The sequence below is a fragment of the Amia ocellicauda genome, unplaced genomic scaffold (genome assembly GCF_036373705.1).
Source record: "Amia ocellicauda isolate fAmiCal2 unplaced genomic scaffold, fAmiCal2.hap1 HAP1_SCAFFOLD_80, whole genome shotgun sequence".
Taxonomy (NCBI): Eukaryota; Metazoa; Chordata; class Actinopteri; order Amiiformes; family Amiidae; genus Amia; species Amia ocellicauda.
In genome coordinates this window covers 365,001-388,496 of record NW_027103006.1, presented here as the reverse complement: position 1 = coordinate 388,496, position 23,496 = coordinate 365,001, and the positions used below count along the sequence as shown (strand labels likewise).

The 23,496-nt window shown below is 43.6% G+C and overlaps 19 non-coding genes and 1 pseudogene across 19 annotated transcripts; all 20 read right to left on the bottom strand.

The window, feature by feature from the left end:
• Positions 1-589: 589 nt before the first annotated feature.
• Positions 590-708, bottom strand: LOC136743622 (5S ribosomal RNA). Its single transcript, XR_010815677.1, has one exon. It is a non-coding gene; the product is annotated as a 5S ribosomal RNA (ribosomal RNA).
• Positions 709-1,763: 1,055 nt separating this feature from the next.
• LOC136743518 (5S ribosomal RNA) lies at positions 1,764-1,882 on the bottom strand. The gene has a single exon (XR_010815577.1). It is a non-coding gene; the product is annotated as a 5S ribosomal RNA (ribosomal RNA).
• Positions 1,883-2,937: 1,055 nt separating this feature from the next.
• Positions 2,938-3,056, bottom strand: LOC136743468 (5S ribosomal RNA). Its single transcript, XR_010815529.1, has one exon. It is a non-coding gene; the product is annotated as a 5S ribosomal RNA (ribosomal RNA).
• Positions 3,057-4,111: 1,055 nt separating this feature from the next.
• On the bottom strand, positions 4,112-4,240 carry LOC136743727 (uncharacterized; annotated as a pseudogene).
• Positions 4,241-5,306: 1,066 nt separating this feature from the next.
• LOC136743553 (5S ribosomal RNA) lies at positions 5,307-5,425 on the bottom strand. The gene has a single exon (XR_010815611.1). It is a non-coding gene; the product is annotated as a 5S ribosomal RNA (ribosomal RNA).
• Positions 5,426-6,480: 1,055 nt separating this feature from the next.
• LOC136743552 (5S ribosomal RNA) lies at positions 6,481-6,599 on the bottom strand. Its single transcript, XR_010815610.1, has one exon. It is a non-coding gene; the product is annotated as a 5S ribosomal RNA (ribosomal RNA).
• A 1,055-nt stretch (positions 6,600-7,654) lies between these two features.
• On the bottom strand, positions 7,655-7,773 carry LOC136743467 (5S ribosomal RNA). The gene has a single exon (XR_010815528.1). It is a non-coding gene; the product is annotated as a 5S ribosomal RNA (ribosomal RNA).
• A 1,066-nt stretch (positions 7,774-8,839) lies between these two features.
• On the bottom strand, positions 8,840-8,958 carry LOC136743625 (5S ribosomal RNA). Its single transcript, XR_010815680.1, has one exon. It is a non-coding gene; the product is annotated as a 5S ribosomal RNA (ribosomal RNA).
• Positions 8,959-10,024: 1,066 nt separating this feature from the next.
• Positions 10,025-10,143, bottom strand: LOC136743663 (5S ribosomal RNA). Its single transcript, XR_010815717.1, has one exon. It is a non-coding gene; the product is annotated as a 5S ribosomal RNA (ribosomal RNA).
• Positions 10,144-11,209: 1,066 nt separating this feature from the next.
• On the bottom strand, positions 11,210-11,328 carry LOC136743653 (5S ribosomal RNA). The gene has a single exon (XR_010815707.1). It is a non-coding gene; the product is annotated as a 5S ribosomal RNA (ribosomal RNA).
• A 1,066-nt stretch (positions 11,329-12,394) lies between these two features.
• On the bottom strand, positions 12,395-12,513 carry LOC136743623 (5S ribosomal RNA). The gene has a single exon (XR_010815678.1). It is a non-coding gene; the product is annotated as a 5S ribosomal RNA (ribosomal RNA).
• A 1,066-nt stretch (positions 12,514-13,579) lies between these two features.
• On the bottom strand, positions 13,580-13,698 carry LOC136743466 (5S ribosomal RNA). The gene has a single exon (XR_010815527.1). It is a non-coding gene; the product is annotated as a 5S ribosomal RNA (ribosomal RNA).
• A 1,056-nt stretch (positions 13,699-14,754) lies between these two features.
• LOC136743465 (5S ribosomal RNA) lies at positions 14,755-14,873 on the bottom strand. The gene has a single exon (XR_010815526.1). It is a non-coding gene; the product is annotated as a 5S ribosomal RNA (ribosomal RNA).
• A 1,066-nt stretch (positions 14,874-15,939) lies between these two features.
• On the bottom strand, positions 15,940-16,058 carry LOC136743551 (5S ribosomal RNA). The gene has a single exon (XR_010815609.1). It is a non-coding gene; the product is annotated as a 5S ribosomal RNA (ribosomal RNA).
• A 1,056-nt stretch (positions 16,059-17,114) lies between these two features.
• LOC136743464 (5S ribosomal RNA) lies at positions 17,115-17,233 on the bottom strand. The gene has a single exon (XR_010815525.1). It is a non-coding gene; the product is annotated as a 5S ribosomal RNA (ribosomal RNA).
• Positions 17,234-18,299: 1,066 nt separating this feature from the next.
• LOC136743463 (5S ribosomal RNA) lies at positions 18,300-18,418 on the bottom strand. Its single transcript, XR_010815524.1, has one exon. It is a non-coding gene; the product is annotated as a 5S ribosomal RNA (ribosomal RNA).
• A 1,056-nt stretch (positions 18,419-19,474) lies between these two features.
• On the bottom strand, positions 19,475-19,593 carry LOC136743550 (5S ribosomal RNA). Its single transcript, XR_010815608.1, has one exon. It is a non-coding gene; the product is annotated as a 5S ribosomal RNA (ribosomal RNA).
• Positions 19,594-20,659: 1,066 nt separating this feature from the next.
• Positions 20,660-20,778, bottom strand: LOC136743461 (5S ribosomal RNA). The gene has a single exon (XR_010815522.1). It is a non-coding gene; the product is annotated as a 5S ribosomal RNA (ribosomal RNA).
• Positions 20,779-21,844: 1,066 nt separating this feature from the next.
• On the bottom strand, positions 21,845-21,963 carry LOC136743460 (5S ribosomal RNA). Its single transcript, XR_010815521.1, has one exon. It is a non-coding gene; the product is annotated as a 5S ribosomal RNA (ribosomal RNA).
• A 1,056-nt stretch (positions 21,964-23,019) lies between these two features.
• On the bottom strand, positions 23,020-23,138 carry LOC136743459 (5S ribosomal RNA). Its single transcript, XR_010815520.1, has one exon. It is a non-coding gene; the product is annotated as a 5S ribosomal RNA (ribosomal RNA).
• Between the last annotated feature and the right edge of the window lie 358 nt (positions 23,139-23,496).

The following is a 23,496-nucleotide window of genomic DNA, read 5'->3' as shown; positions in this document are numbered from 1 at the left end:
AGAAACAAACCTTGAATATAAGTTCAGTTGTTTAAACATTTGACAAACTATGGTGAGGGGGTAAGAAAACACACAAATCCAGCAGCTCCTGTATTTCAATACACCAGAACCCAATATTATTGGCGAGTCGGGTAGTCCATCATCACAGTTCGAGGGCAGGCATCATTTCAGTAATTTCATCCCGTTGCATTCACATCCGTGCCTTGAATGAGATTGAATGTGATCTTTGCTCTCAAGTATGTTCCCAAGTTTTACACTTTCGTGCTTTGCATGAATGGGAATGGAACCGTGTGTGTTGAATGAGGCTCCTTGTGAGCACTGAACTTTGTCCGGTGGAGTTCCTTTTTGTGTTGCTGTAATTGTGTCATTTCTCGATGAGAAAGATTAGGCAACATTTAGTCACTTCTAGCCATGATGCTCAATTTATTTACGAATGTACCCTAGTTACTAGGGACCGTTTACGTTGGAGAACAAGATCTATTGTATGCCTGTGTATTTGGGGAAGTCAAATCTGAAATAATGATGAAATTGCGTGTATCCAAAGTTAAAACTCGTGATTTGTCGCCCTCTGGTGTGTAAAAGATGCAAAAGCTTACAGCACCTGGTATTCCCAGGTGGTCTCCCATCCAATTACTGACCAGGCCCGAGCCTGCTTAGCTTCCGAGATCAGACGAGATCGGGCGTATTCAGGCTAGTATGGCCGTAAGCCAGGGAGGCTGTCCCTGACGCTCTACTTAAAGGGAAGGCAATATCCGTTTCTGCCGCTCATACTTGCAGTTGAACTGTCTCTCTACTCTAAAGTCCGGGACACACCAGCACGCCGCAGACAGTCCCTGCTAACACGAAACGTTGTGGCAACGTTGTGCGTTAGCTGGGGTGCCACACCAGACCGGAACTATATATTACAAAACGAACACATTGTCTTGATAAAACAGCTGTAATTGAGTGCCTGACACGCCAGTCAAGCGAAATCTTGAGAAGGTGTGCATTTCAGTAAGGATTTCAATTGACATGCAGTATGAAACTGAAAGGAGGTTGCATCACTATGATGCATAACATTGCATGTATTGTATTTTCAAGTGTGTGCATTCATCCTGTTGTCATTTTGTTTTGAAAGCAGAAGAATCATTCAACAGGTTGCTGAGACAAATGTAAACCAGTAAAACATATGAAGAGAAACAAACCTTGAATATAAGTTCAGTTGTTTAAACATTTGACAAACTATGGTGAGGGGGTAAGAAAACACACAAATCCAGCAGCTCCTGTATTTCAATACACCAGAACCCAATATTATTGGCGAGTCGGGTAGTCCATCTTCACAGTTCGAGGGCAGGCATCATTTCAGTAATTTCATCCCGTTGCATTCACATCCGTGCCTTGAATGAGATTGAATGTGATCTTTGCTCTCAAGTATGTTCCCAAGTTTTACACTTTCGTGCTTTGCATGAATGGGAATGGAACCGTGTGTGTTGAATGAGGCTCCTTGTGAGCACTGAACTTTGTCCGGTGGAGTTCCTTTTTGTGTTGCTGTAATTGTGTCATTTCTCGATGAGAAAGATTAGGCAACATTTAGTCACTTCTAGCCATGATGCTCAATTTATTTACGAATGTACCCTAGTTACTAGGGACCGTTTACGTTGGAGAACAAGATCTATTGTATGCCTGTGTATTTGGGGAAGTCAAATCTGAAATAATGATGAAATTGCGTGTATCCAAAGTTAAAACTCGTGATTTGTCGCCCTCTGGTGTGTAAAAGATGCAAAAGCTTACAGCACCTGGTATTCCCAGGCAGTCTCCCATCCAAGTACTGACCAGGCCCGAGCCTGCTTAGCTTCCGAGATCGGACGAGATCGGGCGTTTTCAGGCTAGTATGGCCGTAAGCCAGGGAGGCTGTCCCTGACGCTCTACTTAAAGGGAAGGCAATATCCGTTTCTGCCGCTCATACTTGCAGTTGAACTGTCTCTCTACTCTAAAGTCCGGGACACACCAGCGCGCCGCAGACAGTCCCTGCTAACACGAAACGTTGTGGCAACGTTGTGCGTTAGCTGGGGTGCCACACCAGACCGGAACTATATTTTACAAAACGAACACATTGTCTTGATAATACAGCTGTAATTGAGTGCCTGACACGCCAGTCAAGCGCAATCTTGAGAAGGTGTGCATTTCAGTAAGGATTTCAATTGACATGCAGTATGAAACTGAAAGGAGGTTGCATCACTATGATGCATAACATTGCATGTATTGTATTTTCAAGTGTGTGCATTCATCCTGTTGTCATTTTGTTTTGAAAGCAGAAGAATCATTCAACAGGTTGCTGAGACAAATGTAAACCAGTAAAACATATGAAGAGAAACAAACCTTGAATATAAGTTCAGTTGTTTAAACATTTGACAAACTATGGTGAGGGGGTAAGAAAACACACAAATCCAGCAGCTCCTGTATTTCAATACACCAGAACCCAATATTATTGGCGAGTCGGGTAGTCCATCATCACAGTTCGAGGGCAGGCATCATTTCAGTAATTTCATCCCGTTGCATTCACATCCGTGCCTTGAATGAGATTGAATGTGATCTTTGCTCTCAAGTATGTTCCCAAGTTTTACACTTTCGTGCTTTGCATGAATGGGAATGGAACCGTGTGTGTTGAATGAGGCTCCTTGTGAGCACTGAACTTTGTCCGGTGGAGTTCCTTTTTGTGTTGCTGTAATTGTGTCATTTCTCGATGAGAAAGATTAGGCAACATTTAGTCACTTCTAGCCATGATGCTCAATTTATTTACGAATGTACCCTAGTTACTACGGACCGTTTACGTTGGAGAACAAGATCTATTGTATGCCTGTGTATTTGGGGAAGTCAAATCTGAAATAATGATGAAATTGCGTGTATCCAAAGTTAAAACTCGTGATTTGTCGCCCTCTGGTGTGTAAAAGATGCAAAAGCTTACAGCACCTGGTATTCCCAGGCGGTCTCCCATCCAAGTACTGACCAGGCCCGAGCCTGCTTAGCTTCCGAGATCGGACGAGATCGGGCGTATTCAGGCTAGTATGGCCGTAAGCCAGAGAGGCTGTCCCTGACGCTCTACTTAAAGGGAAGGCAATATCCGTTTCTGCCGCTCATACTTGCAGTTGAACTGTCTCTCTACTCTAAAGTCCGGGACACACCAGCGCGCCGCAGACAGTCCCTGCTAACACGAAACGTTGTGGCAACGTTGTGCGTTAGCTGGGGTGCCACACCAGACCGGAACTATATATTACAAAACGAACACATTGTCTTGATAAAACAGCTGTAATTGAGTGCCTGACACGCCAGTCAAGCGCAATCTTGAGAAGGTGTGCATTTCAGTAAGGATTTCAATTGACATGCAGTATGAAACTGAAAGGAGGTTGCATCACTATGATGCATAACATTGCATGTATTGTATTTTCAAGTGTGTGCATTCATCCTGTTGTCATTTTGTTTTGAAAGCAGAAGAATCATTCAACAGGTTGCTGAGACAAATGTAAACCAGTAAAACATATGAAGAGAAACAAACCTTGAATATAAGTTCAGTTGTTTAAACATTTGACAAACTATGGTGAGGGGGTAAGAAAACACACAAATCCAGCAGCTCCTGTATTTCAATACACCAGAACCCAATATTATTGGCGAGTCGGGTAGTCCATCATCACAGTTCGAGGGCAGGCATCATTTCAGTAATTTCATCCCGTTGCATTCACATCCGTGCCTTGAATGAGATTGAATGTGATCTTTGCTCTCAAGTATGTTCCCAAGTTTTACACTTTCGTGCTTTGCATGAATGGGAATGGAACCGTGTGTGTTGAATGAGGCTCCTTGTGAGCACTGAACTTTGTCCGGTGGAGTTCCTTTTTGTGTTGCTGTAATTGTGTCATTTCTCGATGAGAAAGATTAGGCAACATTTAGTCACTTCTAGCCATGATGCTCAATTTATTTATGAATGTACCCTAGTTACTAGGGACCGTTTACGTTGGAGAACAAGATCTATTGTATGCCTGTGTATTTGGGGAAGTCAAATCTGAAATAATGATGAAATTGCGTGTATCCAAAGTTAAAACTCGTGATTTGTCGCCCTCTGGTGTGTAAAAGATGCAAAAGCTTGCAGCTCCTGGTATTCCCAGGCGGTCTCCCATCCAAGTACTGACCAGGCCCGAGCCTGCTTAGCTTCCGAGATCGGACGAGATCGGACGAGATCGGGCGTATTCAGGCTAGTATGGCCGTAAGCCAGGGAGGCTGTCCCTGACGCTCTACTTAAAGGGAAGGCAATATCCGTTTCTGCCGTTCATACTTACAGTTGAACTGTCTCTCTACTCTAAAGCCCGGGACACACCAGCGCGCCGCAGACAGTCCCTGCTAACACGCCACGTTGTGGCAACATTGTGGCAACGTTGTGCGTTAGCTGGGGTGCCACACCAGACCGGAAATATATTTTACAAAACGAACACATTCTCTTGATAAAACAGCTGTAATTGAGTGCCTGACACGCCAGTCAAGCGCAATCTTGAGAAGGTGTGCATTTCAGTAAGGATTTCAATTGACATGCAGTATGAAACTGAAAGGAGGTTGCATCACTATGATGCATAACATTGCATGTATTGTATTTTCAAGTGTGTGCATTCATCCTGTTGTCATTTTGTTTTGAAAGCAGAAGAATCATTCAACAGGTTGCTGAGACAAATGTAAACCAGTAAAACAAATGAAGAGAAACAAACCTTGAATATAAGTTCAGTTGTTTAAACATTTGACAAACTATGGTGAGGGGGTAAGAAAACACACAAATCCAGCAGCTCCTGTATTTCAATACACCAGAACCCAATATTATTGGCGAGTCGGGTAGTCCATCATCACAGTTCGAGGGCAGGCATCATTTCAGTAATTTCATCCCGTTGCATTCACATCCGTGCCTTGAATGAGATTGAATGTGATCTTTGCTCTCAAGTATTTTCCCAAGTTTTACACTTTCGTGCTTTGCATGAATGGGAATGGAACCGTGTGTGTTGAATGAGGCTCCTTGTGAGCACTGAACTTTGTCCGGTGGAGTTCCTTTTTGTGTTGCTGTAATTGTGTCATTTCTCGATGAGAAAGATTAGGCAACATTTAGTCACTTCTAGCCATGATGCTCAATTTATTTACGAATGTACACTAGTTACTAGGGACCGTTTACGTTGGAGAACAAGATCTATTCTATGCCTGTGTATTTGGGGAAGTCAAATCTGAAATAATGATGAAATTGCGTGTATCCAAAGTTAAAACTCGTGATTTGTCGCCCTCTGGTGTGTAAAAGATGCAAAAGCTTACAGCACCTGGTATTCCCAGGCGGTCTCCCATGCAAGTACTGACCAGGCCCGAGCCTGCTTAGCTTCCGAGATCGGACGAGATCGGGCGTATTCAGGCTAGTATGGCCGTAAGCCAGGGAGGCTGTCCCTGACCCTCTACTTAAAGGGAAGGCAATATCCGTTTCTGCCGCTCATACTTGCAATTGAACTGTCTCTCTACTCTAAAGTCCGGGACACACCAGCGCGCCGCAGACAGTCCCTGCTAACACGAAACGTTGTGGCAACGTTGTGCGTTAGCTGGGGTGCCACACCAGACCGGAACTATATATTACAAAACGAACACATTGTCTTGATAAAACAGCTGTAATTGAGTGCCTGACACGCCAGTCAAGCGCAATCTTGAGAAGGTGTGCATTTCAGTAAGGATTTCAATTGACATGCAGTATGAAACTGAAAGGAGGTTGCATCACTATGATGCATAACATTGCATGTATTGTATTTTCAAGTGTGTGCATTCATCCTGTTGTCATTTTGTTTTGAAAGCAGAAGAATCATTCAACAGGTTGCTGAGACAAATGTAAACCAGTAAAACATATGAAGAGAAACAAACCTTGAATATAAGTTCAGTTGTTTAAACATTTGACAAACTATGGTGAGGGGGTAAGAAAACACACAAATCCAGCAGCTCCTGTATTTCAATACACCAGAACCCAATATTATTGGCGAGTCGGGTAGTCCATCATCACAGTTCGAGGGCAGGCATCATTTCAGTAATTTCATCCCGTTGCATTCACATCCGTGCCTTGAATGAGATTGAATGTGATCTTTGCTCTCAAGTATGTTCCCAAGTTTTACACTTTCGTGCTTTGCATGAATGGGAATGGAACCGTGTGTGTTGAATGAGGCTCCTTGTGAGCACTGAACTTTGTCCGGTGGAGTTCCTTTTTGTGTTGCTGTAATTGTGTCATTTCTCGATGAGAAAGATTAGGCAACATTTAGTCACTTCTAGCCATGATGCTCAATTTATTTACGAATGTACACTAGTTACTAGGGACCGTTTACGTTGGAGAACAAGATCTATTCTATGCCTGTGTATTTGGGGAAGTCAAATCTGAAATAATGATGAAATTGCGTGTATCCAAAGTTAAAACTCGTGATTTGTCGCCCTCTGGTGTGTAAAAGATGCAAAAGCTTACAGCACCTGGTATTCCCAGGCGGTCTCCCATGCAAGTACTGACCAGGCCCGAGCCTGCTTAGCTTCCGAGATCGGACGAGATCGGGCGTATTCAGGCTAGTATGGCCGTAAGCCAGGGAGGCTGTCCCTGACGCTCTACTTAAAGGGAAGGCAATATCCGTTTCTGCCGCTCATACTTGCAATTGAACTGTCTCTCTACTCTAAAGTCCGGGACACACCAGCGCGCCGCAGACAGTCCCTGCTAACACGAAACGTTGTGGCAACGTTGTGCGTTAGCTGGGGTGCCACACCAGACCGGAACTATATATTACAAAACGAACACATTGTCTTGATAAAACAGCTGTAATTGAGTGCCTGACACGCCAGTCAAGCGCAATCTTGAGAAGGTGTGCATTTCAGTAAGGATTTCAATTGACATGCAGTATGAAACTGAAAGGAGGTTGCATCACTATGATGCATAACATTGCATGTATTGTATTTTCAAGTGTGTGCATTCATCCTGTTGTCATTTTGTTTTGAAAGCAGAAGAATCATTCAACAGGTTGCTGAGACAAATGTAAACCAGTAAAACATATGAAGAGAAACAAACCTTGAATATAAGTTCAGTTGTTTAAACATTTGACAAACTATGGTGAGGGGGTAAGAAAACACACAAATCCAGCAGCTCCTGTATTTCAATACACCAGAACCCAATATTATTGGCGAGTCGGGTAGTCCATCATCACAGTTCGAGGGCAGGCATCATTTCAGTAATTTCATCCCGTTGCATTCACATCCGTGCCTTGAATGAGATTGAATGTGATCTTTGCTCTCAAGTATGTTCCCAAGTTTTACACTTTCGTGCTTTGCATGAATGGGAATGGAACCGTGTGTGTTGAATGAAGCTCCTTGTGAGCACTGAACTATGTCCGGTGGAGTTCCTTTTTGTGTTGCTGTAATTGTGTCATTTCTCGATGAGAAAGATTAGGCAACATTTAGTCACTTCTAGCCATGATGCTCAATTTATTTACGAATGTACCCTAGTTACTAGGGACCGTTTACGTTGGAGAACAAGATCTATTGTATGCCTGTGTATTTGGGGAAGTCAAATCTGAAATAATGATGAAATTGCGTGTATCCAAAGTTAAAACTCGTGATTTGTCGCCCTCTGGTGTGTAAAAGATGCAAAAGCTTACAGCACCTGGTATTCCCAGGCGGTCTCCCATCCAAGTACTGACCAGGCCCGAGCCTGCTTAGCTTCCGAGATCGGACGAGATCGGGCGTATTCAGGCTAGTATGGCCGTAAGCCAGGGAGGCTGTCCCTGACGCTCTACTTAAAGGGAAGGCAATATCCGTTTCTGCCGTTCATACTTACAGTTGAACTGTCTCTCTACTCTAAAGCCCGGGACACACCAGCGCGCCGCAGACAGTCCCTGCTAACACGCCACGTTGTGGCAACATTGTGGCAACGTTGTGCGTTAGCTGGGGTGCCACACCAGACCGGAACGATATATTACAAAACGAACACATTCTCTTGATAAAACAGCTGTAATTGAGTGCCTGACACGCCAGTCAAGCGCAATCTTGAGAAGGTGTGCATTTCAGTAAGGATTTCAATTGACATGCAGTATGAAACTGAAAGGAGGTTGCATCACTATGATGCATAACATTGCATGTATTGTATTTTCAAGTGTGTGCATTCATCCTGTTGTCATTTTGTTTTGAAAGCAGAAGAATCATTCAACAGGTTGCTGAGACAAATGTAAACCAGTAAAACATATGAAGAGAAACAAACCTTGAATATAAGTTCAGTTGTTTAAACATTTGACAAACTATGGTGAGGGGGTAAGAAAACACACAAATCCAGCAGCTCCTGTATTTCAATACACCAGAACCCAATATTATTGGCGAGTCGGGTAGTCCATCATCACAGTTCGAGGGCAGGCATCATTTCAGTAATTTCATCCCGTTGCATTCACATCCGTGCCTTGAATGAGATTGAATGTGATCTTTGCTCTCAAGTATGTTCCCAAGTTTTACACTTTCGTGCTTTGCATGAATGGGAATGGAACCGTGTGTGTTGAATGAGGCTCCTTGTGAGCACTGAACTTTGTCCGGTGGAGTTCCTTTTTGTGTTGCTGTAATTGTGTCATTTCTCGATGAGAAAGATTAGGCAACATTTAGTCACTTCTAGCCATGATGCTCAATTTATTTACGAATGTACCCTAGTTACTAGGGACCGTTTACGTTGGAGAACAAGATCTATTGTATGCCTGTGTATTTGGGGAAGTCAAATCTGAAATAATGATGAAATTGCGTGTATCCAAAGTTAAAACTCGTGATTTGTCGCCCTCTGGTGTGTAAAAGATGCAAAAGCTTACAGCACCTGGTATTCCCAGGCGATCTCCCATCCAAGTACTGACCAGGCCCGAGCCTGCTTGGCTTCCGAGATCGGACGAGATCGGGCGTATTCAGGCTAGTATGGCCGTAAGCCAGGGAGGCTGTCCCTGACGCTCTACTTAAAGGGAAGGCAATATCCGTTTCTGCCGCTCATACTTGCAAATTAACTGTCTCTCTACTCTAAAGTCCGGGACACACCAGCGCGCCGCAGACAGTCCCTGCTAACACGAAACGTTGTGGCAACATTGTGGCAACGTTGTGCGTTAGCTGGGGTGCCACACCAGACCGGAACTATATATTACAAAACGAACACATTGTATTGATAAAACAGCTGTAATTGAGTGCCTGACACGCCAGTCAAGCGCAATCTTGAGAAGGTGTGCATTTCAGTAAGGATTTCAATTGACATGCAGTATGAAACTGAAAGGAGGTTGCATCACTATGATGCATAACATTGCATGTATTGTATTTTCAAGTGTGTGCATTCATCCTGTTGTCATTTTGTTTTGAAAGCAGAAGAATCATTCAACAGGTTGCTGAGACAAATGTAAACCAGTAAAACATATGAAGAGAAACAAACCTTGAATATAAGTTCAGTTGTTTAAACATTTGACAAACTATGGTGAGGGGGTAAGAAAACACACAAATCCAGCAGCTCCTGTATTTCAATACACCAGAACCCAATATTATTGGCGAGTCGGGTAGTCCATCATCACAGTTCGAGGGCAGGCATCATTTCAGTAATTTCATCCCGTTGCATTCTCATCCGTGCCTTGAATGAGATTGAATGTGATCTTTGCTCTCAAGTATGTTCCCAAGTTTTACACTTTCGTGCTTTGCATGAATGGGAATGGAACCGTGTGTGTTGAATGAGGCTCCTTGTGAGCACTGAACTTTGTCCGGTGGAGTTCCTTTTTGTGTTGCTGTAATTGTGTCATTTCTCGATGAGAAAGATTAGGCAACATTTAGTCACTTCTAGCCATGATGCTCAATTTATTTACGAATGTACCCTAGTTACTAGGGACCGTTTACGTTGGAGAACAAGATCTATTGTATGCCTGTGTATTTGGGGAAGTCAAATCTGAAATAATGATGAAATTGCGTGTATCCAAAGTTAAAACTAGTGATTTGTCGCCCTCTGGTGTGTAAAAGATGCAAAAGCTTACAGCACCTGGTATTCCCAGGCGGTCTCCCATGCAAGTACTGACCAGGCCCGAGCCTGCTTAGTTTCCGAGATCGGACGAGATCGGGCGTATTCAGGCTAGTATGGCCGTAAGCCATGGAGGCTGTCCCTGACGCTCTACTTAAAGGGAAGGCAATATTCATTTCCGCCGTTCATACTTACAGTTGAACTGTCTCTCTACTCTAAAGCCCGGGACACACCAGCGCGCCGCAGACAGTCCCTGCTAACACGCCACGTTGTGGCAACATTGTGGCAACGTTGTGCGTTAGCTGGGGTGCCACACCAGACCGGAACTATATATTACAAAACGAACACATTGTCTTGATAATACAGCTGTAATTGAGTGCCTGACACGCCAGTCAAGCGCAATCTTGAGAAGGTGTGCATTTCAGTAAGGATTTCAATTGACATGCAGTATGAAACTGAAAGGAGGTTGCATCACTATGATGCATAACATTGCATGTATTGTATTTTCAAGTGTGTGCATTCATCCTGTTGTCATTTTGTTTTGAAAGCAGAAGAATCATTCAACAGGTTGCTGAGACAAATGTAAACCAGTAAAACATATGAAGAGAAACAAACCTTGAATATAAGTTCAGTTGTTTAAACATTTGACAAACTATGGTGAGGGGGTAAGAAAACACACAAATCCAGCAGCTCCTGTATTTCAATACACCAGAACCCAATATTATTGGCGAGTCGGGTAGTCCATCATCACAGTTCGAGGGCAGGCATCATTTCAGTAATTTCATCCCGTTGCATTCACATCCGTGCCTTGAATGAGATTGAATGTGATCTTTGCTCTCAAGTATGTTCCCAAGTTTTACACTTTCGTGCTTTGCATGAATGGGAATGGAACCGTGTGTGTTGAATGAGGCTCCTTGTGAGCACTGAACTTTGTCCGGTGGAGTTCCTTTTTGTGTTGCTGTAATTGTGTCATTTCTCGATGAGAAAGATTAGGCAACATTTAGTCACTTCTAGCCATGATGCTCAATTTATTTACGAATGTACCCTAGTTACTAGGGACCGTTTACGTTGGAGAACAAGATCTATTGTATGCCTGTGTATTTGGGGAAGTCAAATCTGAAATAATGATGAAATTGCGTGTATCCAAAGTTAAAACTCGTGATTTGTCGCCCTCTGGTGTGTAAAAGATGCAAAAGCTTACAGCACCTGGTATTCCCAGGCGGTCTCCCATGCAAGTACTGACCAGGCCCGAGCCTGCTTAGCTTCCGAGATCGGACGAGATCGGGCGTATTCAGACTAGTATGGCCATAAGCCAGGAATGCTGTCCCTGACGCTCTACTTAAAGGGAAGGCAATATCCGTTTCTGCCGTTCATACTTACAGTTGAACTGTCTCTCTACTCTAAAGCCCGGGACACACCAGCGCGCCGCAGACAGTCCCTGCTAACACGCCACGTTGTGGCAACATTGTGGCAACGTTGTGCGTTAGCTGGGGTGCCACACCAGACCGGAACTATATTTTACAAAACGAACACATTGTCTTGATAATACAGCTGTAACTGAGTGCCTGACATGCCAGTCAAGCGCAATCTTGAGAAGGTGTGCATTTCAGTAAGGATTTCAATTGACATGCAGTATGAAACTGAAAGGAGGTTGCATCACTATGATGCATAACATTGCATGTATTGTATTTTCAAGTGTGTGCATTCATCCTGTTGTCATTTTGTTTTGAAAGCAGAAGAATCATTCAACAGGTTGCTGAGACAAATGTAAACCAGTAAAACATATGAAGAGAAACAAACCTTGAATATAAGTTCAGTTGTTTAAACATTTGACAAACTATGGTGAGGGGGTAAGAAAACACACAAATCCAGCAGCTCCTGTATTTCAATACACCAGAACCCAATATTATTGGCGAGTCGGGTAGTCCATCATCACAGTTCGAGGGCAGGCATCTTTTCAGTAATTTCATCCCGTTGCATTCACATCCGTGCCTTGAATGAGATTGAATGTGATCTTTGCTCTCAAGTATGTTCCCAAGTTTTACACTTTCGTGCTTTGCATGAATGGGAATGGAACCGTGTGTGTTGAATGAGGCTCCTTGTGAGCACTGATCTTTGTCCGGTGGAGTTCCTTTTTGTGTTGCTGTAATTGTGTCATTTCTCGATGAGAAAGATTAGGCAACATTTAGTCACTTCTAGCCATGATGCTCAATTTATTTACGAATGTACCCTAGTTACTAGGGACCGTTTACGTTGGAGAACAAGATCTATTGTATGCCTGTGTATTTGGGGAAGTCAAATCTGAAATAATGATGAAATTGCGTGTATCCAAAGTTAAAACTCGTGATTTGTCGCCCTCTGGTGTGTAAAAGATGCAAAAGCTTACAGCACCTGGTATTCCCAGGCGATCTCCCATCCAAGTACTGACCAGGCCCGAGCCTGCTTGGCTTCCGAGATCGGACGAGATCGGGCGTATTCAGGCTAGTATGGCCGTAAGCCAGGGAGGCTGTCCCTGACGCTCTACTTAAAGGGAAGGCAATATCCGTTTCTGCCGCTCATACTTGCAAATTAACTGTCTCTCTACTCTAAAGTCCGGGACACACCAGCGCGCCGCAGACAGTCCCTGCTAACACGAAACGTTGTGGCAACATTGTGGCAACGTTGTGCGTTAGCTGGGGTGCCACACCAGACCGGAACTATATTTTACAAAACGAACACATTGTCTTGATAATACAGCTGTAATTGAGTGCCTGACATGCCAGTCAAGCGCAATCTTGAGAAGGTGTGCATTTCAGTAAGGATTTCAATTGACATGCAGTATGAAACTGAAAGGAGGTTGCATCACTATGATGCATAACATTGCATGTATTGTATTTTCAAGTGTGTGCATTCATCCTGTTGTCATTTTGTTTTGAAAGCAGAAGAATCATTCAACAGGTTGCTGAGACAAATGTAAACCAGTAAAACATATGAAGAGAAACAAACCTTGAATATAAGTTCAGTTGTTTAAACATTTGACAAACTATGGTGAGGGGGTAAGAAAACACACAAATCCAGCAGCTCCTGTATTTCAATACACCAGAACCCAATATTATTGGCGAGTCGGGTAGTCCATCATCACAGTTCGAGGGCAGGCATCTTTTCAGTAATTTCATCCCGTTGCATTCACATCCGTGCCTTGAATGAGATTGAATGTGATCTTTGCTCTCAAGTATGTTCCCAAGTTTTACACTTTCGTGCTTTGCATGAATGGGAATGGAACCGTGTGTGTTGAATGAGGCTCCTTGTGAGCACTGATCTTTGTCCGGTGGAGTTCCTTTTTGTGTTGCTGTAATTGTGTCATTTCTCGATGAGAAAGATTAGGCAACATTTAGTCACTTCTAGCCATGATGCTCAATTTATTTACGAATGTACCCTAGTTACTAGGGACCGTTTACGTTGGAGAACAAGATCTATTGTATGCCTGTGTATTTGGGGAAGTCAAATCTGAAATAATGATGAAATTGCGTGTATCCAAAGTTAAAACTCGTGATTTGTCGCGCTCTGGTGTGTAAAAGATGCAAAAGCTTACAGCACCTGGTATTCCCAGGCGGTCTCCCATCCAAGTACTGACCAGGCCCGAGCCTGCTTAGCTTCCGAGATCGGACGAGATCGGGCGTATTCAGGCTAGTATGGCCGTAAGCCAGGGAGGCTGTCCCTGACGCTCTACTTAAAGGGATGGCAATATCCGTTTCTGCCGTTCATACTTACAGTTGAACTGTCTCTCTACTCTAAAGCCCGGGACACACCAGCGCGCCGCAGACAGTCCCTGCTAATATGCCACGTTGTGGCAACGTTGTGCGTTAGCTGGGGTGCCACACCAGACCGGAACTATATTTTACAAAACGAACACATTTGTCTTGATAAAACAGCTGTAATTGAGTGCCTGACACGCCAGTCAAGCGCAATCTTGAGAAGGTGTGCATTTCAGTAAGGATTTCAATTGACATGCAGTATGAAACTGAAAGGAGGTTGCATCACTATGATGCATAACATTGCATGTATTGTATTTTCAAGTGTGTGCATTCATCTTGTTGTCATTTTGTTTTGAAAGCAGAAGAATCATTCAACAGGTTGCTGAGACAAATGTAAACCAGTAAAACATATGAAGAGAAACAAACCTTGAATATAAGTTCAGTTGTTTAAACATTTGACAAACTATGGTGAGGGGGTAAGAAAACACACAAATCCAGCAGCTCCTGTATTTCAATACACCAGAACCCAATATTATTGGCGAGTCGGGTAGTCCATCATCACAGTTCGAGGGCAGGCATCATTTCAGTAATTTCATCCCGTTGCATTCACATCCGTGCCTTGAATGAGATTGAATGTGATCTTTGCTCTCAAGTATGTTCCCAAGTTTTACACTTTCGTGCTTTGCATGAATGGGAATGGAACCATGTGTGTTGAATGAGGCTCCTTGTGAGCACTGAATTTTGTCCGGTGGAGTTCCTTTTTGTGTTGCTGTAATTGTGTCATTTCTCGATGAGAAAGATTAGGCAACATTTAGTCACTTCTAGCCATGATGCTCAATTTATTTATGAATGTACCCTAGTTACTAGGGACCGTTTACGTTGGAGAACAAGATCTATTGTATGCCTGTGTATTTGGGGAAGTCAAATCTGAAATAATGATGAAATTGCGTGTATCCAAAGTTAAAACTTGTGATTTGTCGCCCTCTGGTGTGTAAAAGATGCAAAAGCTTACAGCACCTGGTATTCCCAGGCGGTCTCCCATCCAAGTACTGACCAGGCCCGAGCCTGCTTAGCTTCCGAGATCGGACGAGATCGGGCGTATTCAGGCTAGTATGGCCGTAAGCCAGGGAGGCTGTCCCTGACGCTCTACTTAAAGGGAAGGCAATATCCGTTTCTGCCGTTCATACTTACAGTTGAACTGTCTCTCTACTCTAAAGCCCGGGACACACCAGCGCGCCGCAGACAGTCCCTGCTAACACGCCACGTTGTGGCAACATTGTGGCAACGTTGTGCGTTAGCTGGGGTGCCACACCAGACCGGAAATATATATTACAAAACGAACACATTCTCTTGATAAAACAGCTGTAATTGAGTGCCTGACACGCCAGTCAAGCGCAATCTTGAGAAGGTGTGCATTTCAGTAAGGATTTCAATTGACATGCAGTATGAAACTGAAAGGAGGTTGCATCACTATGATGCATAACATTGCATGTATTGTATTTTCAAGTGTGTGCATTCATCCTGTTGTCATTTTGTTTTGAAAGCAGAAGAATCATTCAACAGGTTGCTGAGACAAATGTAAACCAGTAAAACATATGAAGAGAAACAAACCTTGAATATAAGTTCAGTTGTTTAAACATTTGACAAACTATGGTGAGGGGGTAAGAAAACACACAAATCCAGCAGCTCCTGTATTTCAATACACCAGAACCCAATATTATTGGCGAGTCGGGTAGTCCATCATCACAGTTCGAGGGCAGGCATCATTTCAGTAATTTCATCCCGTTGCATTCACATCCGTGCCTTGAATGAGATTGAATGTGATCTTTGCTCTCAAGTATGTTCCCAAGTTTTACACTTTCGTGCTTTGCATGAATGGGAATGGAACCGTGTGTGTTGAATGAAGCTCCTTGTGAGCACTGAACTTTGTCCGGTGGAGTTCCTTTTTGTGTTGCTGTAATTGTGTCATTTCTCGATGAGAAAGATTAGGCAACATTTAGTCACTTCTAGCCATGATGCTCAATTTATTTACGAATGTACCCTAGTTACTAGGGACCGTTTACGTTGGAGAACAAGATCTATTGTATGCCTGTGTATTTGGGGAAGTCAAATCTGAAATAATGATGAAATTGCGTGTATCCAAAGTTAAAACTCGTGATTTGTCGCCCTCTGGTGTGTAAAAGATGCAAAAGCTTACAGCACCTGGTATTCCCAGGCGGTCTCCCATGCAAGTACTGACCAGGCCCGAGCCTGCTTAGCTTCCGAGATCGGACGAGATCGGGCGTATTCAGGCTAGTATGGCCGTAAGCCAGGGAGGCTGTCCCTGACGCTCTACTTAAAGGGAAGGCAATATCCGTTTCTGCCGTTCATACTTACAGTTGAACTGTCTCTCTACTCTAAAGCCCGGGACACACCAGCGCGCCGCAGACAGTCCCTGCTAATATGCCACGTTGTGGCAACGTTGTGCGTTAGCTGGGGTGCCACACCAGACCGGAACTATATTTTACAAAACGAACACATTTGTCTTGATAAAACAGCTGTAATTGAGTGCCTGACACGCCAGTCAAGCGCAATCTTGAGAAGGTGTGCATTTCAGTAAGGATTTCAATTGACATGCAGTATGAAACTGAAAGGAGGTTGCATCACTATGATGCATAACATTGCATGTATTGTATTTTCAAGTGTGTGCATTCATCCTGTTGTCATTTTGTTTTGAAAGCAGAAGAATCATTCAACAGGTTGCTGAGACAAATGTAAACCAGTAAAACATATGAAGAGAAACAAACCTTGAATATAAGTTCAGTTGTTTAAACATTTGACAAACTATGGTGAGGGGGTAAGAAAACACACAAATCCAGCAGCTCCTGTATTTCAATACACCAGAACCCAATATTATTGGCGAGTCGGGTAGTCCATCATCACAGTTCGAGGGCAGGCATCATTTCAGTAATTTCATCCCGTTGCATTCACATCCGTGCCTTGAATGAGATTGAATGTGATCTTTGCTCTCAAGTATGTTCCCAAGTTTTACACTTTCGTGCTTTACATGAATGGGAATGGAACCGTGTGTGTTGAATGAGGCTCCTTGTGAGCACTGAACTTTGTCCGGTGGAGTTCCTTTTTGTGTTGCTGTAATTGTGTCATTTCTCGATGAGAAAGATTAGGCAACATTTAGTCACTTCTAGCCATGATGCTCAATTTATTTACGAATGTACCCTAGTTACTAGGGACCGTTTACGTTGGAGAACAAGATCTATTGTATGCCTGTGTATTTGGGGAAGTCAAATCTGAAATAATGATGAAATTGCGTGTATCCAAAGTTAAAACTCGTGATTTGTCGCGCTCTGGTGTGTAAAAGATGCAAAAGCTTACAGCACCTGGTATTCCCAGGCGGTCTCCCATCCAAGTACTGACCAGGCCCGAGCCTGCTTAGCTTCCGAGATCGGACGAGATCGGGCGTATTCAGGCTAGTATGGCCGTAAGCCAGGGAGGCTGTCCCTGACGCTCTACTTAAAGGGAAGGCAATATCCGTTTCTGCCGTTCATACTTACAGTTGAACTGTCTCTCTACTCTAAAGCCCGGGACACACCAGCGCGCCGCAGACAGTCCCTGCTAACACGCCACGTTGTGGCAACATTGTGGCAACGTTGTGCGTTAGCTGGGGTGCCACACCAGACCGGAACTATATATTACAAAACGAACACATTGTCTTGATAAAACAGCTGTAATTGAGTGCCTGACACGCCAGTCAAGCGCAATCTTGAGAAGGTGTGCATTTCAGTAAGGATTTCAATTGACATGCAGTATGAAACTGAAAGGAGGTTGCATCACTATGATGCATAACATTGCATGTATTGTATTTTCAAGTGTGTGCATTCATCCTGTTGTCATTTTGTTTTGAAAGCAGAAGAATCATTCAACAGGTTGCTGAGACAAATGTAAACCAGTAAAACATATGAAGAGAAACAAACCTTGAATATAAGTTCAGTTGTTTAAACATTTGACAAACTATGGTGAGGGGGTAAGAAAACACACAAATCCAGCAGCTCCTGTATTTCAATACACCAGAACCCAATATTATTGGCGAGTCGGGTAGTCCATCATCACAGTTCGAGGGCAGGCATCATTTCAGTAATTTCATCCCGTTGCATTCACATCCGTGCCTTGAATGAGATTGAATGTGATCTTTGCTCTCAAGTATGTTCCCAAGTTTTACACTTTCGTGCTTTGCATGAATGGGAATGGAACCGTGTGTGTTGAATGAGGCTCCTTGTGAGCACTGAACTTTGTCCGGTGGAGTTCCTTCTTGTGTTGCTGTAATTGTGTCATTTCTCGATGAGAAAGATTAGGCAACATTTAGTCACTTCTTGCCATGATGCTCAATTTATTTACGAATGTACCCTAGTTACTAGGGACCGTTTACGTTGGAGAACAAGATCTATTGTATGCCTGTGTATTTGGGGAAGTCAAATCTGAAATAATGATGAAATTGCGTGTATCCAAAGTTAAAACTCGTGATTTGTCGCCCTCTGGTGTGTAAAAGATGCAAAAGCTTACAGCACCTGGTATTCCCAGGCGGTCTCCCATCCAAGTACTGACCAGGCCCGAGCCTGCTTAGCTTCCGAGATCGGACGAGATCGGGCGTATTCAGGCTAGTATGGCCGTAAGCCAGGGAGGCTGTCCCTGACGCTCTACTTAAAGGGAAGGCAATATCCGTTTCTGCCGTTCATACTTACAGTTGAACTGTCTCTCTACTCTAAAGCCCGGGACACACCAGCGCGCCGCAGACAGTCCCTGCTAATATGCCACGTTGTGGCAACGTTGTGCGTTAGCTGGGGTGCCACACCAGACCGGAACTATATTTTACAAAACGAACACATTTGTCTTGATAAAACAGCTGTAATTGAGTGCCTGACACGCCAGTCAAGCGCAATCTTGAGAAGGTGTGCATTTCAGTAAGGATTTCAATTGACATGCAGTATGAAACTGAAAGGAGGTTGCATCACTATGATGCATAACATTGCATGTATTGTATTTTCAAGTGTGTGCATTCATCCTGTTGTCATTTTGTTTTGAAAGCAGAAGAATCATTCAACAGGTTGCTGAGACAAATGTAAACCAGTAAAACATATGAAGAGAAACAAACCTTGAATATAAGTTCAGTTGTTTAAACATTTGACAAACTATGGTGAGGGGGTAAGAAAACACACAAATCCAGCAGCTCCTGTATTTCAATACACCAGAACCCAATATTATTGGCGAGTCGGGTAGTCCATCATCACAGTTCGAGGGCAGGCATCATTTCAGTAATTTCATCCCGTTGCATTCACATCCGTGCCTTGAATGAGATTGAATGTGATCTTTGCTCTCAAGTATGTTCCCAAGTTTTACACTTTCGTGCTTTACATGAATTGGAATGGAACCGTGTGTGTTGAATGAGGCTCCTTGTGAGCACTGATCTTTGTCCGGTGGAGTTCCTTTTTGTGTTGCTGTAATTGTGTCATTTCTCGATGAGAAAGATTAGGCAACATTTAGTCACTTCTAGCCATGATGCTCAATTTATTTACGAATGTACCCTAGTTACTAGGGACCGTTTACGTTGGAGAACAAGATCTATTGTATGCCTGTGTATTTGGGGAAGTCAAATCTGAAATAATGATGAAATTGCGTGTATCCAAAGTTAAAACTCGTGATTTGTCGCCCTCTGGTGTGTAAAAGATGCAAAAGCTTACAGCACCTGGTATTCCCAGGCGGTCTCCCATGCAAGTACTGACCAGGCCCGAGCCTGCTTAGCTTCCGAGATCGGACGAGATCGGGCGTATTCAGGCTAGTATGGCCGTAAGCCAGAAATGCTGTCCCTGACGCTCTACTTAAAGGGAAGGCAATATCCGTTTCTGCCGTTCATACTTACAGTTGAACTGTCTCTCTACTCTAAAGCCCGGGACACACCAGCGCGCCGCAGACAGTCCCTGCTAACACGCCACGTTGTGGCAACATTGTGGCAACGTTGTGCGTTAGCTGGGGTGCCACACCAGACCGGAACTATATTTTACAAAACGAACACATTGTCTTGATAATACAGCTGTAATTGAGTGCCTGACATGCCAGTCAAGCGCAATCTTGAGAAGGTGTGCATTTCAGTAAGGATTTCAATTGACATGCAGTATGAAACTGAAAGGAGGTTGCATCACTATGATGCATAACATTGCATGTATTGTATTTTCAAGTGTGTGCATTCATCCTGTTGTCATTTTGTTTTGAAAGCAGAAGAATCATTCAACAGGTTGCTGAGACAAATGTAAACCAGTAAAACATATGAAGAGAAACAAACCTTGAATATAAGTTCAGTTGTTTAAACATTTGACAAACTATGGTGAGGGGGTAAGAAAACACACAAATCCAGCAGCTCCTGTATTTCAATACACCAGAACCCAATATTATTGGCGAGTCGGGTAGTCCATCATCACAGTTCGAGGGCAGGCATCTTTTCAGTAATTTCATCCCGTTGCATTCACATCCGTGCCTTGAATGAGATTGAATGTGATCTTTGCTCTCAAGTATGTTCCCAAGTTTTACACTTTCGTGCTTTGCATGAATGGGAATGGAACCGTGTGTGTTGAATGAGGCTCCTTGTGAGCACTGAACTTTGTCCGGTGGAGTTCCTTTTTGTGTTGCTGTAATTGTGTCATTTCTCGATGAGAAAGATTAGGCAACATTTAGTCACTTCTAGCCATGATGCTCAATTTATTTACGAATGTACCCTAGTTACTAGGGACCGTTTACGTTGGAGAACAAGATCTATTGTATGCCTGTGTATTTGGGGAAGTCAAATCTGAAATAATGATGAAATTGCGTGTATCCAAAGTTAAAACTCGTGATTTGTCGCGCTCTGGTGTGTAAAAGATGCAAAAGCTTACAGCACCTGGTATTCCCAGGCGGTCTCCCATCCAAGTACTGACCAGGCCCGAGCCTGCTTAGCTTCCGAGATCGGACGAGATCGGGCGTATTCAGGCTAGTATGGCCGTAAGCCAGGAATGCTGTCCCTGACGCTCTACTTAAAGGGAAGGCAATATCCGTTTCTGCCGTTCATACTTACAGTTGAACTGTCTCTCTACTCTAAAGCCCGGGACACACCAGCGCGCCGCAGACAGTCCCTGCTAACACGCCACGTTGTGGCAACATTGTGGCAACGTTGTGCGTTAGCTGGGGTGCCACACCAGACCGGAACTATATTTTACAAAACGAACACATTGTCTTGATAATACAGCTGTAATTGAGTGCCTGACATGCCAGTCAAGCGCAATCTTGAGAAGGTGTGCATTTCAGTAAGGATTTCAATTGACATGCAGTATGAAACTGAAAGGAGGTTGCATCACTATGATGCATAACATTGCATGTATTGTATTTTCAAGTGTGTGCATTCATCCTGTTGTCATTTTGTTTTGAAAGCAGAAGAATCATTCAACAGGTTGCTGAGACAAATGTAAACCAGTAAAACATATGAAGAGAAACAAACCTTGAATATAAGTTCAGTTGTTTAAACATTTGACAAACTATGGTGAGGGGGTAAGAAAACACACAAATCCAGCAGCTCCTGTATTTCAATACACCAGAACCCAATATTATTGGCGAGTCGGGTAGTCCATCATCACAGTTCGAGGGCAGGCATCATTTCAGTAATTTCACCCCGTTGCATTCACATCCGTGCCTTGAATGAGATTGAATGTGATCTTTGCTCTCAAGTATGTTCCCAAGTTTTACACTTTCGTGCTTTGCATGAATGGGAATGGAACCGTGTGTGTTGAATGAGGCTCCTTGTGAGCACTGATCTTTGTCCGGTGGAGTTCCTTTTTGTGTTGCTGTAATTGTGTCATTTCTCGATGAGAAAGATTAGGCAACATTTAGTCACTTCTAGCCATGATGCTCAATTTATTTACGAATGTACCCTAGTTACTAGGGACCGTTTACGTTGGAGAACAAGATCTATTGTATGCCTGTGTATTTGGGGAAGTCAAATCTGAAATAATGATGAAATTGCGTGTATCCAAAGTTAAAACTCGTGATTTGTCGCGCTCTGCTGTGTAAAAGATGCAAAAGCTTACAGCACCTGGTATTCCCAGGCGGTCTCCCATCCAAGTACTGACCAGGCCCGAGCCTGCTTAGCTTCCGAGATCGGACGAGATCGGGCGTATTCAGGCTAGTATGGCCGTAAGCCAGGGAGGCTGTCCCTGACGCTCTATTTAAAGGGATGGCAATATCCGTTTCTGCCGTTCATACTTACAGTTGAACTGTCTCTCTACTCTAAAGCCCGGGACACACCAGCGCGCCGCAGACAGTCCCTGCTAATATGCCACGTTGTGGCAACGTTGTGCGTTAGCTGGGGTGCCACACCAGACCGGAACTATATTTTACAAAACGAACACATTTGTCTTGATAAAACAGCTGTAATTGAGTGCCTGACACGCCAGTCAAGCGCAATCTTGAGAAGGTGTGCATTTCAGTAAGGATTTCAATTGACATGCAGTATGAAACTGAAAGGAGGTTGCATCACTATGATGCATAACATTGCATGTATTGTATTTTCAAGTGTGTGCATTCATCCTGTTGTCATTTTGTTTTGAAAGCAGAAGAATCATTCAACAGGTTGCTGAGACAAATGTAAACCAGTAAAACATATGAAGAGAAACAAACCTTGAATATAAGTTCAGTTGTTTAAACATTTGACAAACTATGGTGAGGGGGTAAGAAAACACACAAATCCAGCAGCTCCTGTATTTCAATACACCAGAACCCAATATTATTGGCGAGTCGGGTAGTCCATCATCACAGTTCGAGGGCAGGCATCATTTCAGTAATTTCATCCCGTTGCATTCACATCCGTGCCTTGAATGAGATTGAATGTGATCTTTGCTCTCAAGTATGTTCCCAAGTTTTACACTTTCGTGCTTTGCATGAATGGGAATGGAACCGTGTGTGTTGAATGAGGCTCCTTGTGAGCACTGATCTTTGTCCGGTGGAGTTCCTTTTTGTGTTGCTGTAATTGTGTCATTTCTCGATGAGAAAGATTAGGCAACATTTAGTCACTTCTAGCCATGATGCTCAATTTATTTACGAATGTACCCTAGTTACTAGGGACCGTTTACGTTGGAGAACAAGATCTATTGTATGCCTGTGTATTTGGGGAAGTCAAATCTGAAATAATGATGAAATTGCGTGTATCCAAAGTTAAAACTCGTGATTTGTCGCGCTCTGGTGTGTAAAAGATGCAAAAGCTTACAGCACCTGGTATTCCCAGGCGGTCTCCCATCCAAGTACTGACCAGGCCCGAGCCTGCTTAGCTTCCGAGATCGGACGAGATCGGGCGTATTCAGGCTAGTATGGCCGTAAGCCAGGGAGGCTGTCCCTGACGCTCTACTTAAAGGGATGGCAATATCCGTTTCTGCCGTTCATACTTACAGTTGAACTGTCTCTCTACTCTAAAGCCCGGGACACACCAGCGCGCCGCAGACAGTCCCTGCTAATATGCCACGTTGTGGCAACGTTGTGCGTTAGCTGGGGTGCCACACCAGACCGGAACTATATTTTACAAAACGAACACATTGTCTTGATAAAACAGCTGTAATTGAGTGCCTGACACGCCAGTCAAGCGCAATCTTGAGAAGGTGTGCATTTCAGTAAGGATATCAATTGACATGCAGTATGAAACTGAAAGGAGGTTGCATCACTATGATGCATAACATTGCATGT